Raw genomic sequence first — 20,147 nt, 5'->3', positions numbered from 1 at the left:
CCATTTCTTACCAACCCATTTCAAAGGTGCTGCCTTTATCTGCACATCAACATCAACATGTGAATCATCCTGAAACACATCAATCATGGAATCTTTCTTTCCATTCCTGCCATTTTCTCTTTCCACCTTCTTCAAGTTTCGTGGAAGCATTGTTGGATTCAAAGTCCAACACTTTTCAGCAATGTGTCCTTGCTTATGGCAGTAAGTGCAACACATGTGCATCTTTTTGACAGCATGATTGCCTTGTCCAGTAGACCTTTAGCTCTTTGCTTCTTTTCCTTCAAAAGTTTCCTATATGTGGCCATTCTCTTCCAACATCTAGAAACATTATGGTTAACCAAACCACAAAAGGAACATGCAATTCTTTTCCCATGCTTATATGGAAATTTATCATGCTTTACATAATCAAAAGGAATATGGTTAGAACCAGATTTATACCTTTCTTTTTCACCTTTATTACCTTCATGAGGAGGTGAATTGAATGAATAAGTAGCTCCCTTTGGAACACCATCAACCTCTTCAATGGTTTCAGAGTTTCCACAACTCTCTGGTTCAAGTGTATGCTTATGAACACCTTCTTCCTGAAAATGATGTTTCAAGCTATTGCATTCCCCATGAATACAATCTTTACACTTTTGAGGTAGAAGACCTGAAATGAAACTCCTTCTTGGAACTGTTTCAATTGTCTTCGTGGCAACTTTGGAACTTTCTCCATAAGATTGTCCATAGCCAAGACCCAAATACTTAGGCCTTTCCTCAACCATTATTGGCTCAACAATACCTTATGCATGTTTGCCCAATCCTTTTCCTTCATAGCCCATTTTGGACATTAACTTGGAACCTATGCCTCTGGTATGTTTTTCAAAAGAACCAATATAAACATTCTTAGAGGAAATTGAAGACAAACTAGAATTATTTACCTCTTCTTCAAGTTGATACTTGACTAAGGCTTCTTGGCATCAAAGCGCTGTGTCTCCAACTCATGCATCCTTTCCAGGCTCATATTTGCAATATGAAGTTGTCTTTCCATTTCCTGCAATTTGTTAGAAAGCAACTGTTGCTCTTCCCTCATGGAATTCAACTGCTCTCGAAGTATGATGCTCTTCCTTCCATCCTCATACATTTCTCTCACCATATCCATCATGATGAACAAGTCTTGCTTCATGTCTTCATCAAAGAATCTTGTGAAGAAAGAAGAATTTGAGGACTCACTTGTAGAAGTAGTCATTATCAAAATGAACAAAAGAACTTCAAACAAGATTAACAAAGAGCTTATTCAAGCAACCTTTTGCAACAAACCTCTTGTGCTTCAAGGATTGCTTTGAGGTCCTTTGGGATAAGAAGAATGCCTTCAGCCCTTCTTCCTTCTTGTCCTCTCTTGGACTTAGCTATCAATAGCTTTCCCTTCACCTTTGCAAACTCAAACAATAGTCAGTTTACAAACAATCAAACAATCAATCCTTGACTGTTTAAACACCTTTCAAGTTAAGCAAGCAAATAGATTGCTCTGTCAATCAAGCATCCTACTTTGATCAATCAAGCATCATGATACCACCTGCTCTGGTATAACTTGGGCTCTGATATAACTAGCTCTGATACCACCTGATCTGAAATGGGGACCTAAAGGCTTCTTGCCAATCATCAAGAACCTCTCCCACTCCAAAGCTTAAACATTCCCAAGATCTAGGCTGATATTGACAAATGCGGAATTAAAAGAACTGGAAATAGGTGTATGTCTTTGTTTGCCTTTAACTGTTAAGTGCTTTAAGTTGATTTGCTTAAACTGAAATAAAACACATAACAGTAAAACAATGCAGCAAATAAGCAAACCACATAAGGCAACAATATAATATGGAGTTCACCCTGATATCTTGGGCTACATCTCCTTGAGCTCTAATCAACTCGATTTGGGATTATGGCTTAAATTCTTTTACAAGTTCCACACTCAACTCCATAGGTTTACAACTGTACCTATGGGCTTAGAATACCATCTTACCCCTGGTTGTCCTTACTCTGCAGACAGATCTAGGCTTCTCTGGACTAGACTCCTTCAATTAGTGCTCTGAGCTATCTTGAGCTCTAGCTTGCACCAACTCCCTCAGAATTCTATTAACTATCTCTGGAACTCCTTCTTCTGTCTTTAGCACACTTTGGACATCAGCAATAGCTTGATCATTTGATCTCTTTGCTGTTCTGCAACTTCACTACAGCATCATGGCTCTTAGAAGTCTGCTTTGAGCTCTCTGGCTCTGCCTCCAACCTCTGGTGGCTCTGCCTCTGTCAAGCACTCTGGCTTTGCGGCTCTGGTGGCTATCCTCTGTCCCCTCTAGCATCTCTGGGTTCATCGCGTTTTATAACACGTTTTGTTACCACAATCGCTTAAAGCATGGAAACCAACTGTCCGTCTCTTCGCCTCCTTCTGCGTTTTAATTCATGTTTTCATGACATGTTCTGTTCATCATTTCCTTACGGTGGGGAACAATGATGTTTGGATTAGAAACGGTTTCATAATTGAAAAGGAACCGGCGGGCGCGGGCAACCCGATCATTTGGCCTTCCTTCTACCTTAATCCCAGAATAGACACAACGGAATACACGGGCAAAACTCACAAAAACACATCATGAGCCTTTAAGCCGGAATTCAAACGGAATTCAATCACATCTATAATCCTATTGAGTTCGTGCCTTCATCGCAAATCATATGTCGCATGGCCCAATGCTCCCCTTTGCATTGCTGCGATCCGATCTCCGATCGCTCTGATCGGCGCTATCGGCCCATCGCTATATCGTTGTTTCGGCATATCGGTGGTCGCTGCTTCCATGGTCCGCAGCCCTTAAGCTTTCCTGATCAGCGATCTCCGATCAGATCCTGACCATTGATTCCTTTTCCGATCCGACGGCTCGAAGTGCTCATCGCAATCGGCCTATCGCATATCGCAATGCCCTCGGCCTTTGGTTAAAACATCGCGACTTAATCTTGTCCGTCGATTTACCGTTTAATCCGATGGTTCGCACTAAACCTGAAACAGCAAGCAGTCCGCTCAATCTCCACCGTTGATCCGTGATCTCTAATCCGACAGCTGACAATCTTTTCGGGTGGCCCACTTGCGCGGAGATTACCCGCCCGAAAAAGCAGTTTTCTCTCTCCTGCGGCCTGCTACGTGTCGACCAGTGTATGGAATCGGGTTCAACCCTTCCAATACCATTTACCGCCTGGAGCTTGCCCGAAATACCGTTTACCGCCTTCCTTCCAGAACTCAAAAGGTTTTAGCTTGTTTTATATAAATTCTTTGGATCCGCCTGGCCAAGACTACCCATGTGCTTTTCAATGTAAAATGCGCTTTATAAAGGTTTAGCGCTTAACAAAGGTTTTTAGTGCATAAGGCTAATATTAACCCTTAGGCCAAATTTAATAAGAAATGCCTCCTTTTCTAAGGACATTGGGCAAATCTTCTTTTTACAATAACTCCTTTGTCCGGAGTCCGTTTTGGCCCGTTCAAATTGCATTGGATTCAGAATGAAACAATCTACGAAATGAGACTATTTTCAAAATCATCCAATGACTTTCATTTTTCCTCTGTGAGGAAAATTCATAGACTTAGAAGTCTATGTTAGATCCATTTTGGATCAATCATGATCTTTGTACTTATAAATTGAAGATCTAGAAGAAAAATTCTTATTGGGTTTTCCTCTCAAGAGGTGAGAGATTTTGGCCCTAACTGAGAAGCCTACATACTGTGTCAATTGTCTTTTATTGTGGGTAATGGTAATTGTCTTGATGAAGAGAACACAATAATATCATAACAAAGAAAAGATTATAAGCTAAGAAGTAAAAGTGTATCACAAGCCATTATCAAGCAGAGAAATCTTGTAACTTTGGATGCCCTAGATTCCTCAACAATAGAGAGATCTGAAATTGTGCAAGTTTTTTGGGCTACAAAAGACTTGAAACAAGCGCAAATTTTTCTATGAATTTTTGGAGTGCTTGACTTGGCTTCTTGGAGGATGAATTTGGGTCTTGGATTTCTCACTTTGATTTGATTTTATAAGAAGAGATTTTATGGGTTTACCCCTTGGAGGGGTTTTTCCCTAGCTTGGAGCCTATATTTTGTGTTCATTGTCATTTTTTTGTGATCTTCATGTTTATGTTTTTTGGTAATTGTTTGATGAAAAGAACATATTAAAAGAAATAATAAGCCAACAAATTCACAAATAATTACCATGCTAAGAGAAATCAACCCTAATTCATAACATCTTCTCTTTTTACAAGAAATACATATTGATATAAGTACAAAGATAGTTATGAAGACCGAACCTAGTTACATTTTTCAACAAGTCTAACCAAAAGATACAACAATGCCATAACTACAGTGATACAATGGGAGAGTCCAAGACTAAAAATTTAGAAACCTCATTGTTGAGTAAGAGAGAGATGGAGATGATGACAAGGCCTCCTAATCCTAAAGACCAAGGTGTGGGGGCAAGGCACTATGAGGGGATTCGGCTATATGATTTGGGGAAGAGCATTAGAGCGAGGAAGACCTACTCCCCTACCATCAAAGATCAAAGGAAAGAAAATCCAAATAGAACCTCAACTTGCTTGGTAGAATCTAGGGGGTTAGTTCAATAAGTAAGAGGCATCGTACTCTAGACCTGTCTAGAGTTGATATGCCTATCACTTTGATGATATGTGGTTTGTGGCCTAATTTGACAACTATGTACAAACCTCAAAGGGGTTGATCAACCACCTCAGGGAAAGGTTGAGAGGAGACTCGATGTCTCACTGTCTACAATCTAAAATGTTCTATTCATACACTAGATACTTGTTGCTTCAATCTAATGAGGCAACATGAAAGTATGAGGTGATCCTCTTGGTGGTCACATGGAAAGGAAAAGCATACAAGAACTAAGATTTGTGGCTGAGTATCTCCCTGGTGAAGAGGGCTAGGCATCTCTTGTCATGATATAGGAAGAAAGTGGAGAGCGAGTTTCCTAAGTCCCTGTAGAGGTAATGGTAGAATTCTCCAATCTCATAATGAAACATGCACCTAAAAATGAGATGCATCTCTGTCTCTGGCTCCTATAAGTGGTGCATCTAGTAGGACCTCCTAGCCGCAAGATATGGTGATCGATCTCCACTTGGAGTCAATGGGAGCCCACCAACAATTGACCCAAGAAAATCCTAAGAGTGTGTATGGGGTATGGGAAATGATGCCATCTTGCAACTCTAAGAAGTGTTCTAGATGGAAGACCATCTTTGAGACTAGGCTCTCTAGAGGTCAAGTCCAAGTAACCTAGATGTACAATATGTAGATGTCCTCCCTAATGGCCCAACTCAATTCATGTTTAATCAACAAGAAGTAGCCTAGCATTACTGCAGAGTATCTGAAAAGAGGTAGACACTCTAGAGGGATGATCATCAACTAGAGAAGTCGGGAGACCAGTACCAAACAACCTATGCACAACCTATAGGTCAAGCTAAGGCAAGAGCCTCCAAGGAGTAGAGTGCTAGATAGAGGTACCTTTCTCTCCTAGAGGCCACAAGTCCCTAGAGGTATAAACATTGTAGGAAAGAGACCTAATGAGAAATGACCTCAAGGCAAAAACGATGGTCTCCAAACTATGCCTAAACAATTGGACAAGGTACCATCCACTTGCATCAAATGATGTGCCTAGGAAGAAGGTTCCAGATTCTCTCAATCCCAGCCTAGTCGATCTGTAGTAAACTCACTCCCTAGAGATGCATCTTGGATGATATGTCCTTAAAGTAAGTCTATAAGCTACTAAGCATTGTTTCTCAAAAAGAGAAAGCAAGTTCTATCCCTTCTTGAGTTGCGGCTGAAGGGCCAGATTTTTCTTAAAGTCTATAAACTAGCTGAAGACTTTTAAGAGCGATGACAAACCTCCTTGATAATGGCCACGAGTGTGAAGATGTGGCTGGCCATCTGGTGTTCCAAGCAAATACATGCCTCTTCTCTGGCTCTAAGGTTCCTACTCTCCAGCTCATCTGAAAGTTGTGGATGCAAAATGGTATCATATAGTTCTTAGAATGCTTGCCCAACCATGATATTCCAATAGTCAAAAGGAAAGAAAGGGATGCAAGTAAAAACACCTTTTATTATTATCAATCAGTCATATTCACAATGTACATTTGGTAGTCATACCACCAGACTTAACTGTTGGAATTTCTAAGTCTATCTGTTAGAAATCCTTCAAGTACTTTCTGATTTAATTCTTCCTACTTGTTCTGTTAATTAACAAGTTATTTACCATGTAAATACTGAAAATAAATACAAGTACATGCTCAACACATACAGATCATCAACTGAAGGAAAAACAAGAACACAAGTGATACCGTTATTTTTGGACTAATGTCCCTGGAAAAACCCAATGCGGGAAAACCGGTGCAACTCTCTGAGGGTTTTATTATTAAGTAGTTTCAAAATACAATCTGGGTGCCAGAAATGGCTCACCCAACAGAGAATGCCCTTGGCAATAGTACCTCTCAATCAGAGACAGATATTCCGACTAAAAACCCGGATGAACAATCCCATAGCTCTCAGTTCCAATCTGCCCCATAAAATCTCCAGCGTCAACCTCTTTGGCCCAACTAGCCCTGCGTCAGCCTTTGGAGCCTCTACGTCACCCACGCTGGCTCTCCTTAGGCACTGCGCAGTTCCTAGCTGCCTCTGCGTAGCCTCTAGCTGCCTCTGCGTGGCCTCTAGCTAGCTCTGCATCCCTCTCTCCCCGCTTCTGCATTGATGCTCCCGGTACCCTCTCTGCCTCTCTGCTTCTGTATTCACTGCCCCTCAGGTGCAACTCTGATCACTCCTTTGATTTCCTCAGCAAGCCCTGCCCCAAAAAATCGAATTCTTGATCAACTTGGTGTGTTCTCCAACTGACCCTCAAGCCTCCTCTTATACTTTTCTCGTTGACAATTCAACGACCGAGATTAAGTCCCTAATCAATTGCTAATATTAGATCTTCCTTGATCCATGACTTTTGGACCATTCTAACTCATTTTTATATTAATTCACATTAATATTTTATTTTCCCTAAGTTTAGACTTAGGGACTCCATTAAAAATATTAATTATTTTAATATCTCCCAAACTAGTTAGATTATGCCCAAACCATTTCTGAGTATTGGAGATCTTATGTGCTTTAGCCTCTCCACCAATTTTCGTGGCTAGAGCACATCCGATGCCACCCCAAATCAACACTCCCTCTTAGCGAGGACTGTGCTCTAGTAATACTCCTCACTGAGCATCACCCTTATCATTCGGCATCGGTCCTTGTGTTGATGCTAGGCCTGCTGCCCAACATCCTCTGCACTTCTGCATCTGTACAACAGCTCCCTCTGCATCCGTGCTGCTGCCACTGCCACTGCTGCATCTGCACTATAATCCCTCTCATCATGTTGCATCGTGCTGCCCATAGCATTGCCATTGCTAACTGTTGCACTGCAACTCAGTTACTGAGAAGTAAGTAACTGATCTCCCAACTCTAACATCTCCGTCAGTTCTGCTACTCCTCTTCGGGGCTCCCGTAGCAAGGTATAATCCAAGAGGTTGGGTACCTCGAGGATCCTGCCCCTCATCACTTGTAGTCTGTCTGACTATAGCTCGATGTCTCCCCACTTCCTCTCACGAGGTGCATGAGCACTCATGGCACAGTCATCATCTGTCTCTACTTCTTTCTCCGCCCTTGCTGGCGCAGCCTTGGTCTCAAAAGCCTCTCCCTTGTTCTTCTTCCTTGGACACTGGCTCGCATAATGACCCAGTTCCCCACAGTGGAAACATTTGACCTTGGAGAGGTCCTTCTTCTTTCGTTTCTCCTGCTTTCCCTCAAATGCTAGGGCAGCATCCTCCTCTTCCTCCTTCTTGATTCTAACCCCCTTGCCGCTGCTTCCTACCTTGGTTAGCCTTCTGATCTCTTCCTGACAAAGAGCCGCCCACAGTTCCTCCCAATCTGGAAGGGTCGATCTGCCCAGTATGCTCTGGACAAATACCTCCCAATCCTCTGAGACTGTGTTCAATGCAGTCCTCACCATTAATTCCTGATCCGGCGTGGCCCCTATGGAAGTCAACTGATCCCGGATCTCCTTCAATCGACCGAGGAAGATGTCGATCTGTTCTCCTTTCTGCATCTGATATGACCACAACTGATTTTCTAGTAGCATCTTCCTCTGCATGGAAGTATGCTGATACAATTTCATCAGGGCCTCCCACATTGCATTTGTCGTGTCCTTTTCGACAATATGTGGTACTACATGGTCCTTGACCCCATCAAGGATGATGCTCTTGGCCCTCACCATTGCCTCCTCGTACTTATCGTTCTCATCTGGGTCAATTGGGATCGCTATCGTTTTGAAGGCGAAGCCCTTGAGACGATTCCTGTCAAGCCCACGAGTCGTGAATGCGATGTGCGACAAGTTGGGTGAGCGCTCCTGGTAATCTGTGACGAGTCGGGTGAGCAACAAGTCGGCGGATGCGACGAGTCGGTGAGCGGGCGTGTTGGTTGCGACGATGGGACGAGTTGGAGAAGTGCGACGAGCTGGGCAGTCGGTTAAAGGCGCCCGGGGCACGAGCGCAACGAGCAAACGGAGGTGTCAAAAAACCGAGAATTGGAAATTCGGCTAAGTATGGCGAACTTCGCAAGAGGATGCCTTATACCATGCAAGCTGGGCATGTGGACTCGACGAGGCGATGGTGTGGGCAGGCCGACGGGCGAAGTGGGCGAGCCGACGTGTTGGCGTGGGCGAGTTGGCCAAATGGGCAGGCCGACCCACGAGTTAGCCATGGCGGTTGGTATACATAGGCGACCGTGTGGATGGGATAAGACAAGAATCAAAGTCTTCAAGTCTAACATAAGCAAGCAAAGGTGATAGGCGAGCTGCAGAGTTGGACACATAAGGTGAAGGGCGAAGTGCAAGCGAGTAACTAGATCGAAGCACGGAGCCGAGTGTGAAGAGCCGTAGAAGTGTTGAACGAAGTAGGGCCGCAGGTCGGGCGGGCGAACGAACCGCAGGTAGGTAGGCAGGCAGGCAGGCGGGCGGACGAGCCGCAGGCGGGTGAGTAGGCAAGTAGACAGCGTAAGCGGGCGCGCTGGCTAGTGGGCGCCGCGACAAGTTGGGTAGGGCGACCCTGGTTGGGTGGTGCGCCTGCGACGAGTCCAGCGCAGATCGTGTGAGTGACCCGGGTGGGCGATGCGCCTGTGGCAGCGTGAACGGAGAGTCTAGGCGGACACGAGACTGACGACCTGACAGTTGAACGGGCGTGCATTGGGTGGGCAACACGTCGTGGGCGAAGCTGCACAACGGTGAGTTCGACGAGGCGGTGTTGAACGACGTGGGCACGCGAACATACCGCAAATTTTGTCGAACGGTAAACGAAGGTTGGTGCGAAGGACGACCCGGGTGGGCGCCTCTGCCTGGTGTGTTGGGCAACCCGACCCGGTGAAGGGCGGGCACATTAGAACGACAGTTTGGGCAGGCTACACGAGGTACAAGCAGACTTGTGAAAATTGACGGGTTTTGTGAGCAGGAAGTTAGGGTTCCTCTCCAAGTGTTGATTTTGTAAAATTGAATTGTTATCATTATTATTGTGGGCAGACTCATCTTTAGGGAGTTGCCCCTCCCGTTATATTTCCTTGTGCATATGTGTAAAGTACTAATGATGATGAAAGATATGTAAATGAATGTTTCTACTGTGCTTATGAATGTTTATACTTAGAAAGCAAAAAATAAATTAATTATGGAATGTTAAGCGTAGTCCACACTTGAAAGTATTGGTAAAAAGAAATCGGGTGGTGGTGTCACACCCCCCTTCGTGCGGTTGAAAGATTATCGCCAGGGTAGGGGCATCAAGGTGGTATTAGAGCCTTACTGAATATAGAACGAAGAAGTGATAAATCTGCACTTCGTGACAGTTGATATCAAGGCTCCATTTTCTGCGGGCTTTGGTGATTTAGTTGAAGCTTTGGGTTTTGAAGGCTGATGACTATTGAAGGTGAAGCAAGTGACGAAGACTTGCCAAATGGATGAAGATGGTTGAAAGGGCACTTCAAAAACTTGAAGACATGACTGATTATTGGAAAGAAGAAACATAGAAACGCTATGAAGCTTTTGTACAAGAGTGGGAACCCTTGATACATATAGGAAGCAAGATAGCATATTTGCGGGAAGACTTGAATAATCTTCATGTGGAGACTGATGAACTCAAGGAGCTTGATGAGGAGATCTGGCAGGGTGATCTTAGACTCCAAGAACTCATGAATGAAAGAGTTCGGTTGAGGGAGAAAAGCACCATGGTGCAGGCTAAAGTCAAGGAGCTTGAGGATGATATAAAGAAGGACTTTCTTGATAGAAAGATCGTTGTGATAGAGCAAGATGAGCTCGATTACATTGACAGACTTGGGGACTATCACTGAAACATACAACCAAATGTTCGGAGGCTTAGTTCACTTCGAGTGGAAGGAGTCAATGTGTGCTTGATTGGTACACTTAAGCAAGATGCGATGGAGGACAAGCTTGAAGGAACTCAAGCTGAACCAGGATCAAATTGCTTAGATGAACCAAGCAAGGAGTTGAAGTACCTTAAGAAGGAAGTCAGGTCAAAGCACAGGTCGATAGACTCTTTTGAGGCCGAGTTGTTGAAAAAGGTTGCTGAAGTAAGACACAAGATCAAGCCAAAAGAGGATGGAGATGCCTTGAAGCTGAGTTTTGTGCAGGTAACCGTACATGGAAAAAGGTTTGCAGCTTTGGTGGACACGGGAGCTACTCATAGTTTCCTTAGTAAGAAAGCAGCAAAGTCTTTTGGGAAGAAAGCTAAAGTGGGAAGAGAGTGGAGTGCTTTCAAAGCAGTAAACTCTACCATGAAAGTTGTGACTGGTGTGATGGAGAACACTCAGGTGAGAGTGGGCTCTTGGTTTGGAAAGTTGGACTTGAGGATCGTGGACTTGGATGATCATTCTATGGTGTTGGGGCAAGACTTTTTGAAGGTTGCACAAGCCATACCAATGGTGGACCGGGACATTCTCTTGATTACAGCTGAAGGGAGAACTTTGTTGGTTCCGATGAATAGGAGGAGTTGCTTGGGATATAGACCAAGGATGGCTTCTATGACTTTGTATCCAAAAGACCCAAATGTGAAGCATGACAATGTGGAGCAAAGAGGACTTGGATGTATGACTCAAACAATGAAGGAAGGGAAGTTAGTAGACTTTGTTGCAAGAGCTAGAAGGAAAGATGAAGGTGGAAAATCGATTTCACACATCTTGAGGCACTTAACAGAAGCATCTTCTATGAAAGATCTTCATCGTGGAGTTGCAAATGAAGGAAGTTCGAATACTTCCTCGATGACAGTAGTTGGGGAAGATTACACAGGTAGGGATCCGGCTGGCATAGTGGAGTTTTGCAGGTATGCCATGGGCATATATGACTTTCAGTTGACAAAAGATAAGTTTGATAAGCTTGGTTGTACACATGAGGAGGTTGAGGTTGTGCACAATTACTTGAAGACACGGCATCAATCGGATACATGGGTGGATGAGAGTCAGGGAGGGAACTTCCTGGCCCTCCTTTCTCAATAGACAACCTTGGAGGTAGGTTGGTGCAGTGGCCTTAACATCTAGAAGGGCTGCACCACCTTGACAAGGGGCCTTGGGGATAAGGCTTCTTTATTTGACAGGTTGATGATGCTTGGATGTATGCGACTGCATAGCAGCACATTGGCATTAGCATCATGGACAACATGTTGCAGATGAGATGGGTACACCATGGACCTGAGCATGGCTTATTATGGATGGATTCTTGATCGAGTTGAGATTGTGATAGGATGCTGAGAAACAACCGACGGTGGCATGGAGAAGGTACATTCTCATGGGTTGAGCATTACGGTTGGATTAGCTACCCAACTAGTTTGATGACATGGGGGCATGCAGTGCACCGAGTTTGTGTCAGATAGATGTCTTGGTTTCGACTAAGATGTTGTGTTGGATGGAGTATTATGTAGAGATTCACATGATGGAGACAGTTGTATTATATATGTTGCAAGGATGTTTGCAATATATGGACTGACAAAAGTCATGGATTAAGGAGACTTCCTGGTTACGGTTTATGTGACATTGGAACAAAGGCAGGCAGTATGGGCATCTTTGGGTGTTGGAGCTGGTAGTACTTTGTGACGATGGTTGATTGACAGTCTTGGCGACAGATGGTTGCTAGGGTGGAGAGTTGTCGAGGACGACAACCCATTTAAAGTGGGGGAGTATGTCAAGCCCACGAGTCGTGGATGCGATGTGCGACGAGTTGGGTGAGCGCTCCTGGTTATGTGTGACGAGCCGGGTGAGCGACGAGTCGGCGAGCGAGCGCGTTGGTTGCGATGTTTCGTTGTGACGATGGGACGAGTTGGAGAAGTGTGACGAGCTAGGGTGGTTGGTTAAAGGCGCCCAAGGCACGAGCGCGACGAGACAACGGAGGTGTCGAAAAACCGAGAATTGGAAATTCAGCTAAGTATGGCGAACTTCGCAAGAGGATGCCTTATACCATGCAAGCTGGGCATGTGGACCCGGCGGGGTGACGATGTGGGCAGGCCGACGGGCGAAGTGGGCAAGCCGACGTGTTGGCATGGGCAAGTTGGCCGAATGGGCAAGTTGGCCTGGGCAGGCCAACCCACGAGTTAGCCATGGCGGTTGGTATACATTGGCGACCGTGTGGATGGGATAAGACAAGAATCGAAGTCTTCAAGTCTAACATAAGCAAGCAAGGGTGATAGGCGAGCTGTAGAGTTGGACGCATAAGGCGAAGGGTGAAGTGCAGGCGGGTACCTAGACCGAAGCATAGAGCCGAGTTTGAAGAGCCGCAGAAGTGTTGAATGAAGTCGGGCCGCAAGTCAGGCGGGCGGACAAACCGCAAGCAGGCGGGCAGGCGGACGAACTACAGGCGGGTAGGCAGGCGGGTGGAAGAGCTGCAGGCAAGCGGGCGGAAGAGCCGCATGCAGGTGGGTGAGCAGGGGGGCAGACAGCACGTAGGCGAGCGAGCTAGTTAGTGGGCGCAACGACGAGTTGGGTAGAGCGACCACAGTTGCGCGATGCGCTCGCAACGAGTCGAGCGCGGGTCGTGTGAGTGACCCGAGTGGGCGGTGCGCCCGCGGCACTGTGAACAGAGAGTCTAGGCGGACACGAGACAGACGACCCAACAGTTGAACGGGCAGGCAGTCTGCGAGTGTGCGTCGAGTGGGCGACACGTCGTGGGCGAAGCTGCACGACGGTGAGTTCGACAAGGCAGTGTTGAACGGCAGTGAGCGCACGGACAGACTGCAAATTTTGCCGAACGAAAAACGAAGGTTGGTGCGAAGGGCGACCCAGGTGGGTGCCTTTGCCCGATGTGTTGGGTGACCCGGGTGGGCGCCTCTGCCCGGTGTGTTGGGCGACCCGACCCAGTAAAGGGCAGGCACATCCGAACGACAGTTTGGGCAGGCTTCACGAGGTGCAAGCCGACTTGTGAAAATTGACTGGTTTTGTGAGCAGGAAGTTAGGGTTCCTCTCCAGGTGTTGATTTTGTAAAATTGAATTGTTATCATTATTATTGTGGGCAAACTCATCTTCAGGGAGTTTCCCCTCCCGTTATATTTCCGCTGTGCATATGTGTAAAGTAATAATGATGATGAAAGATATGTAAATGAATGTTCTCGCTGTGCTTATGAATGTTTATACTTAGAAAGCGAAAAATAAACTAAGTATGGAATCCTAGGTGTAGTCCACACTTGAAAGTATTAGTAAAAATAAATCGGGTGGTGGTGTCGCACCCCCCTTCATGCAGTTGAAAGACTACCACCATGGTAGGGGCATGACAATTCCTATCTAGAATGGACAAGATCCTGGCCTTCAAGACTACGAAGTTAGAGGCTTCATCCAGTCTGTCCTAATCTCTTACCCCATTCACTACCATCTCGCTGCTCCTCTTTCAACTCTTTCGAGTCTCTCTACTTCCCTCCTGGAAGTTCTTGGTGTGACTCCCTCTGAGCCTTGATTTCCCTCCTGGAAACCCCTCTGCCAATGTCGAGATGCCCCCACTCTGATCGTTAGTGCAGTTGCACCACTGATCTGGATTTCTTGGCTAGAAATCCTCGGTAGCAACTCCCTCCTCCTTGGTCTTGCCCTGTTAGGTATTGTTCTGACCACAGTACCCCACTAGCTTCACTCCGCAACTTCTCCACAGCCTCCTATGCCCCAGCAAACTGAAGGTTAGAGCCTCTAGACTCTGCACAATCCTGGCACTAGCAAAATCTGCACCTCCTGGCCATGAGCGTCAATCCTTCCTGACTGAGAAAGATGATCGGGCACTGCGTAGGTCAGGTCTGCTCCTTTCTACCATTGCGTTGATCCTTCTCTCGACTCAAACTTGATGACGCAGACACTGCGTCACCCCTTCCTTGCTGCTTTTCCGCTAGGAACAGCTCCTGTCACTCGGGACAGTTGTTTCTGTTGCTACTGCTCTGTTCGGCTAATGCCCTCAGTTCTCCTGTTATCTGCAACCACACTCTGATACCATGTTGGAATTTCTAAGTCTATCTATTAGAAATCCTTCATGTACTTTCTGATTTATTTCTTCCTACTTGTTCTGTTAATTAACAAGTTATTTACCATGTAAATACTGAAAATAAATACAAGTACATGCTCAACACATACAGATCATCAACTGAAGGAAAAACAAGAACACAAGTGACACCATTATTTTTGGACTAATGTCCCTGGAAAAACCCAATGCGGGAAAACCAGTGCAGCTATCTGAGGGTTTTATTATTAAGCAGTTTCAGAATACAATCTGGGTGCCAGAAATGGCTCACCCAACAGAGAAAGCCCTTGGCAGTAGTACCTCTCAATCGGAGACAGATATTCCGACTAAAAAACCCAGGATGAACAATCCCACAGCTCTCAGCTCCAATCTGCCCCATGAAATCTCTCAGCGTTAGCCTCTAGGGACTGCATCAACCTCTCTGGCCCAGCGTCAGCCCAACTAGCCCTGCGTCAGCCTCTGGAGCCTCTGCGTCACCCACGCTAGCTCTCCTCAGGCACTGTGCAGCTCCTGGCTACCTCTGCGTGGCCTCTAGTCGCCTCTGCGTCCCCCTCTCCCGACTTCTGCGCTGATGCTCCCAGTACTCTCTCTGCCTCTCTTCTTCTGTATTCACTGCCCCTCAGCTACAACTCTAATCACTCCTTCGATTTCCTCAGCAAGCCCTACCCCAGAAAATCGAATTCTTGATCAACTCGGTGTGTTCTCCAAGTGACCCTCAAACCTCCTCTTATACTTTTCTCATTAACAATTCAACGACTGAGATTAAGTCCCTAATCAACAGCTAAGATTAGATCTGCCTTGATCCATGACTTTTGGACCATTCTAACTCATTTTTATATTAATTCACATTAATATTTTATTTTCCCTAAGTTTAGACTTAGGGACTCCATTAAAAATATTAATTATTTTAATATCTCCCAAACTGGTTAGATTCTGCCCAAACCATTTCTGGGTATTGGAGATCTTATGTACTTTAGCCTCTCCACCAATTTTCGTGGCTAGAGCACATCCGATGCTACCCCAAATCAACATTAACCACGCTAACCAACAACTAACATCAATATTAACACTTAATGTGGACTTTATTATTATACTAATATTTATTTTAGTAATTATTACTCCAACAAGGCCATCTAGTTCAAGTGTGATCAAGTTGAACTAAGTAAAGGCTTCTATTTGTAACAACTAGAGTTACAATCCAAATACTTTACACAAGTTTATATTTAAATAGAGATGTATTTAACACATTCTACATGGTGGAACAGGTCAAGCTTGCACCTAATGTTAACTGATATATCTCTGCAAAAATGCATTTCAACTGAAGGTTTACATAAAATAGGAGGGGATAAGAGAGATGAAAGTACTCATATTTGTGTGGAAGGAAATCCTCAACAAAGTATATGCCATTGTGGTTCAGTAAGCTTGTATTTAAAAAGGCATCACAAGGACAACAATCATGTAATGTTCCTATGTAGGAATATGAGTGATATTTAAACAAATAAACAGTGCAACAGCATAAAATTAAAAACATGCATTATACATCCATGAAACATTGTAAATCTGGAACTGTTGAGCCATATATTATAAAATCTGAGAGCATAGGTACAATATAAAATGGAGTAGTGCACCTGGGCTTGTCTCAAGGACAAGCTTGACAAAACCCAGGGGATGGAATAGCTGAGCTAAAGGCTGCCCAGTTGCTGCACCACTTTGCACTGCGCTGTCCCAGTAAAATTGTTGCCCTGCTGAACTTCGACGTGCTGGAATGTGCCTAAAAAACTGCCCAGAAATTTATATCCTTTTAGCCTGAACTCCTTGGACAAAACCCAGAAAAACCCAGAAGGGAATTTCTCTAGTTTTGACTTTGGAATTTCAGCCTCCTTAGATCTCCTCCCCAGCTGTTGCTGCCAAATTCGACTTGCAAAAGATAGCTTGCAAATCCCTTTGAAAACACCCCTAGAATGTTGGGATCACCTATGCTAACTGAATCCTTGCTCCCCAGATGATTCTTGGCCCGGATGACTGCTCTCTCAAGCACCACAAATTTGTTGCCAAAGGCCTCGGCGCAATCCCTCTGCCCAGGAAATCGTATTGTTGAAACTCCTATCGAGCTGGCTGTAAAACACAACGAAAATGTCCTTAACCAACAGCCTTTCCAGCTCCCAGAACTCCCTGAAAGCTATGGACCTCCTTGCTGGCTCAATCTCCTTCTGCGTATTTCTGGCTGCCCAGGAAACACGCAGTCTCCTTCTCTGTGTGGCTGGATGAAGTGTATAACAATGTTGGAACCTCTGAAATCTCTATGGAACAGCTTCCCTAGGGCGGGCACGGATAGTCCCCCGAAGTAGAGGTTGAATCTCCCGCTTGGAAGATCCATGGCTAAACAGTCAGGAGACTCGCTAAGCAACAAAGCATACAAAGGTGAGTTTGTTTGTAAAATGATCAAGATCCTGCAAAATGAGAGCTCCTTCCTCTTTTATCACCTTGGGCCCCCTTAGCCTCATGTGGGCCCCTCCTTCCACTAATTCGATTCCCTCCAAGCTCATGCAAAAGCGAAGTTCGAATTATTCATGTGGGTGGCCCCCACATTCCACTAACTGCCAAAAATAAAGTCGAATTCCCTATAGTTCCTAAGTTTTGCGTGTGGGGCCCTCCTCCTAAGCCAAAAATGATGCCAAAAATGTGGTGTTGCACCCTGTGACTAATACATTTGAGAAGGGACATGACAGTCCTCCCCTCCCAAATGTTGCTTGCCCTCAAGCAACCTCAAAGTTAGGTGCTCCAGTATGTGCTCACCTTCCCAGGTGGCATCCTCATCCGGCAAGTTCTTCCAACGTACCAAGAACTCCCTGATGGTCCTGCTCCTTAGTTTCCTCTCCCTGCTCTCCACAATGGCCTCTGGTTCCAACACCAAATGGCCCTCATCATCCAACGGGGGTAGATCAGCCGTTGTTGTCACCTGTTGTCCCAACACCTTCTTCAAGCATGAGACATGAAATACATTATGGATTCTACTCCCCAAAGGCAGCTCTAGCTCATAAGCCACCTCTCTAACCCACCTAGTCACCCAGTAGGGCCCATAGAAGTGTGGTTGTAGCTTCTCGGCCCCCTTATGTTTCAGCGTAGACTGTCTGTAACGCTGCAATCGAAGGTATACTAAGTCCCCCTCCTCAAAATGCCTCTCTATCTTGTGTCGATCTGCATATAGTTTTTGTTGATTTTGGGTTGTCGCTAAATTATCCTTGAGAGCCTTGAGGATATCTTGGCTCTCTTGGACCCAGTCTTTGGCCTTTGGGGCCCGGCTGTCTCCGAAAACAATATCAGCAAAAGTTAGTGCATCATATCCATAGAGGGCACGGAAAGGAGTCATACCGATAGACATGTGGTGCGTGGTGTTGTAGCAGAACTCACCCAAGTGCAACCACCGAATCCACGTCCTCTGCTGACCTGTCACATAGTTCCTCAGGTACCCCTCCAACCACTGGTTGACCCTCTCCGTCTGGTCGTCCGTCTAGTCGTCCGTCTGAGGGTGATAACTGGTGCTAGGAGTGAGCTCCGTCCCAACCAACCTGAAGAGCTCCTGCCAAAAGCCACCCATGAATGTGTTGTCTCTATCGCTCACAATGTTCTTGGAGAGCCCATGTAGCTTGAACACCTTCAAGAAGAACAACTCAGCAATCTGTGCAGTTTTGTACCTAGTGGGGATGGCGAAGAAGTGGGCAAATTTGGTCAATCTGTCGACCACTACATATATGCAATCCTTCCCCTGTACCGTGGGTAGCCCAGTGATGAAATCCATCGAAATAATTTCCCATTTCCCCTCAGGAATGGGAAGTGGTTGTAGTAGCCCTACAGGGTGAGTCAGTGCCCCCTTGTTTCACTGGCAGGCCTCACACTCCTGTACGTGTTGCAGCACGTCCTCCTTGAGGCCCTTCCACATGAACCTCTCCCAAATAGTGATGTAAGTCTTCCAAAACCCCTGGTGTCCGAATAGTGGTGAATCATGAGCTACCTGGAGCACCCTCTCCCTCAACAGTGAGTTGGGCACCAAGTAAATGCGCCCCTTGTAATAGATGACCTCATCCATCACACAGTAACGCTCATTTGCATGTGTCCCCTACAGCCCTCTGATCCTTGGAGTACTCCACCAATAGCTGAGCCTTCCAATCCTGGCAGATGTTCATGAGAGATAACCCAGTTAGTCTCCTGGATAGAGCATCAGCCACCACGTTGTGCTTGCCTCGCACATACTCAACGTCAAAATCATAGGCCTGTAGCTTGCTGACCCATCTTTGTTGCCTGTCATTGAGGCCCTGCTGCCCCATGAAATGTCGAAGACTGTTGTGATCAGTCTTCACTCGGAACCGGTTGCCCACCAAGTACTAGTGGAACTTGGCCAATGCATGCATAATGGCCAGCATCTCCTTGTCGTATATGGAATACAGCAGCTCATGCGGTAGGAGCTTCTGACTCTCGAAAGCTATGGGTTGCCCCTCTTGTGACAATATGGCTCCAACTCCTACCCCGGATGCATCATACTCCACCGTGAATGGTTGGGAAAAGTCGGGGAGTGCCAGAACAGGGCAACTACTCGTCACCTCCTTAAGGCGATCAAAGGTGACCAGTGCTCCATCAGTCCATGTGAAGTCGCCTTTCTTGGTCAAGTCGATCAAGGGTGCTGCCAACTATGAGAACCCTTTGATAAACTTTCTGTAGTAAGTGCAAATACCCAAGAAGCCTCTCAGCGTAGTCACATCTCGGGGTACTTGGCCAATCCTGAATGGCCCGAATCTTCTCCTCGTGAACCTTCACCCCATTTGCTCCAATGATATGCCTGAGATAAAGCATCTCTGTCAATCCAAACTCGCACTTGGAGAGCTTGGCATAAAACTGCTGCTCCTCCAGAATGCACAGTACCTCCTCCAAGTGTTGGAGGTGCTCCTCCCATGTCCGGCTATAGATCAGGATGTCATCAAAGAACACTAGCACGAACCTCCTCAGTTGTCCCCGAAAGATATGGTTCATGCAAGACTGGAATGTGGCTAGAGCGTTGGTCAGCCCAAATGGCATGACCAAAAACTCAAAGTGCCCATAGTGGCACCGAAACGTTGTCTTCGGGATGTCCTGATCCTGTACTCTGATCTGGTGGTACCTTGAACGTAGATCAATCTTAGAGAAGTACTTGGCTCCTCTAAGCTCATCCATCAGCTCATCAATGCGGGGAATGGGGTATCGATTCTTAAGAGTCTTCCAGTTAAGGGCTCGGTAGTCGATACACATCCGGAGGGTTCCATCCTTCTTCTTCACCAGCACTACGGAAGAAGCGAAAGGACTGGAACTTGGCCTGATATGGCCCAACGCAACAACTCTTGAATGGCCTTCTCTATCTCGTCCTTATAGGCTTTGGGGTGCCTGTAAGGAGTAGTGATAACTGCCTGTATACCCGGCTCCAACTCAATGGTGTGCTCAAACCCTCAATCTGGTGGTTGCCCTAGAGGAATGTCCCCGAACACTACTGCATATCTGTCCAGTAAAGCTTGTATGTCTACTGGTGGTGGTTGCGCCTCTCCC

General features: G+C 45.8%; 1 protein-coding gene across 2 annotated transcripts in view; it reads right to left on the bottom strand.

Moving 5' to 3' along the window:
• The window catches only part of LOC149237689 (uncharacterized), a 304,355-nt gene that overhangs the window by 210,123 nt on the left and 74,085 nt on the right, over nt 1–20,147 (bottom strand). The gene's annotated exons all lie outside the window — the stretch shown is intronic.

Source organism: Pinus tabuliformis, chromosome 8 (genome assembly GCF_031772625.1).
Source record: "Pinus tabuliformis cultivar Carrire ecotype Pingquan chromosome 8, CPIR1, whole genome shotgun sequence".
In the NCBI taxonomy this organism is placed as follows: domain Eukaryota; kingdom Viridiplantae; phylum Streptophyta; class Pinopsida; order Pinales; family Pinaceae; genus Pinus; species Pinus tabuliformis.
This window is presented reverse-complemented; position numbering and strand designations above follow the sequence as displayed.